Genomic DNA, 2,128 nt, shown 5'->3' with positions numbered 1-2,128 from the left:
CTCCCATGCCTGTACGCTAAATATGAAGCATTCGCCAGCAGCTGGTTAGCTTAGCTTAGCATTAAGAGTGATTGATTAAACATTCAAGGTATAATGTGATGTAATATAATCTGCCCTTGATTACATTTCCATTGTTAGAGATTTTACAGTTTAGTGTGTTTCACAGTGAAAAAAATGATCTTTTAGGTGTTTTTACTGCTGTTTAACCAGCCACACTTTGAATTTAGATTATTTAAGTTGGTCAGCAAGGTTTTCAGCCATGTTTCCTCCACAGTGACCTGGCAAATATATTTATATGAATTATACAGATCTCAATAGTTTCATTCTGTTATGAAAGGCAGTGCGTCATATTTTGGGAAATATGTATGCTTATTAGCTTTTTTTCGCAGAGAGTCAGACGAGATGATTGATACTACTCTCATGCCTGTACTGTAAATATGAAGCGTTTGCCAGCAGCTGGTTAGCTTAGCTTAGCATAAAGACTGGCAACAGGAAAACAACGTTTCTTGATTAAAACATTCAAGATATAACGTGTTAATTAGTGAGCTTTAGGGTCAGGGGTTGGCAGATTGTGTTACCTTTGCATAGGGGCTAGCTGTTTCATGGCTTTATGCTAAGCTAAGCTAACCAGCTGCTGTAGGATGATTGTTAACGGGTAGATATGACCGTGGTATCACCTTTCCCAAAATGTTAAACTATTCCTTTAATATCTACCGTCTTCGCTATTGCTTATGCTCCCCGATGTGCACTTATCGGGTTGTTTGCTAGTAGTTCATATATTGTTTTGGTTTTTGCCGGCTTATGTATTTATTTGGATTTCTCCTTTAAAAAAGTGTGTATTTTTGTGAAAAAAACCAATACTGCTTCCATGTGTGACTTCCCTGAATTTCTTGGATCATAGAGGTCTGAGCTTGTAGGAAAATGGTTCACGCGACACGGTTCAGAGTATTTCCTCCACGAGGGCACAACCTCTGGTCCTGACCTGAGGAAGCCCACAGTGACCCACGCTGCTGCTGCTTCATGGCCACATCGATTAGTGTGTTTGCATGGGGGTCATTTGCCATTCAAATCACACCTGTCCACAACAGCAGCAGCATCCGGAGCTGGAGGGAAAGAGACGACATGATTTAGGAGCTGAGAGGTGAATGAGGGAGACACTGCAGAGATGTGAGGTGGAAGGTGAACCATTTAGTATTTTTGAACATGCGGCTATTATACTGTAGACATTTCATAAGATGTTTACATTGTTCCTGCTCATTGTTCCATTTGTGCACTTTTGTTTGAAGTGATCATTTCTTATGGATGTTATGACTAAAACGTCCTACACACAATACTTTGGAAAATCCCCACATGATAAAAGTTTTTAGTATCCTTGAGCCTTACAGTGAGGGTTCACTCTTCATTGCCTGTAGTTGACATCCCTTATGTGAAATAACCTGTTATTATAGACCCATATTTGACAATGTCCACTCTCCAGGCACTTTGACAGAGATGTATTCACTTAAGAGGACCATTGAGCTCATTTCGTCCAGGAAAGGATTCTAACCTCCCTTACGTAACAAAAAATACAACATGCGCTGCGTGGATCTGTGGCACACTCTGCTGCCACTGCAGTGTCACTGCAGATGGATGATCGCCTCTAAAAGATAAAGTCAGAACCCAAATTTGCATTAAGATTTTAGAAGACATTTTGGTCACACTCATTATGACGTCCATGTCTATAGAGCAATATAAACATACTTATAATGCGCTATAGTCTGCTCAAAGCATTGTGTAATTATAGTTATGAGCACTGATAAATATGAATAATGCTTTATAACAATAATTATAACCCATTATGAAGCACTTTATAATTACTTATAAGGTCAAGTGTCATAGAATTGCTGGTCTCTCACAGACTTTTTTGCAAGGATCACAGTGTATTATATTCTCATAGTTGCATTACATTATAATCACTGTTATGATTCATTATATTGTAATTATAAGTTACTCTAAGTGGTCATTGTTTGCTTTAAGTATAGTAACGAATAATTTTGTGTTTTGTTCTTGCATAGATTTTATATTTTTTTCACTTAACTTAACGCAAACAATTACCACTTAGAGTAACTCATAATCACAGTATAATGTA

Source organism: Anarrhichthys ocellatus, unplaced genomic scaffold (genome assembly GCF_004355925.1).
Source record: "Anarrhichthys ocellatus isolate YVR2014 unplaced genomic scaffold, GSC_Weel_1.0 scaffold34, whole genome shotgun sequence".
Classification (NCBI taxonomy): Eukaryota; Metazoa; Chordata; class Actinopteri; order Perciformes; family Anarhichadidae; genus Anarrhichthys; species Anarrhichthys ocellatus.
This window is presented reverse-complemented; position numbering follows the sequence as displayed.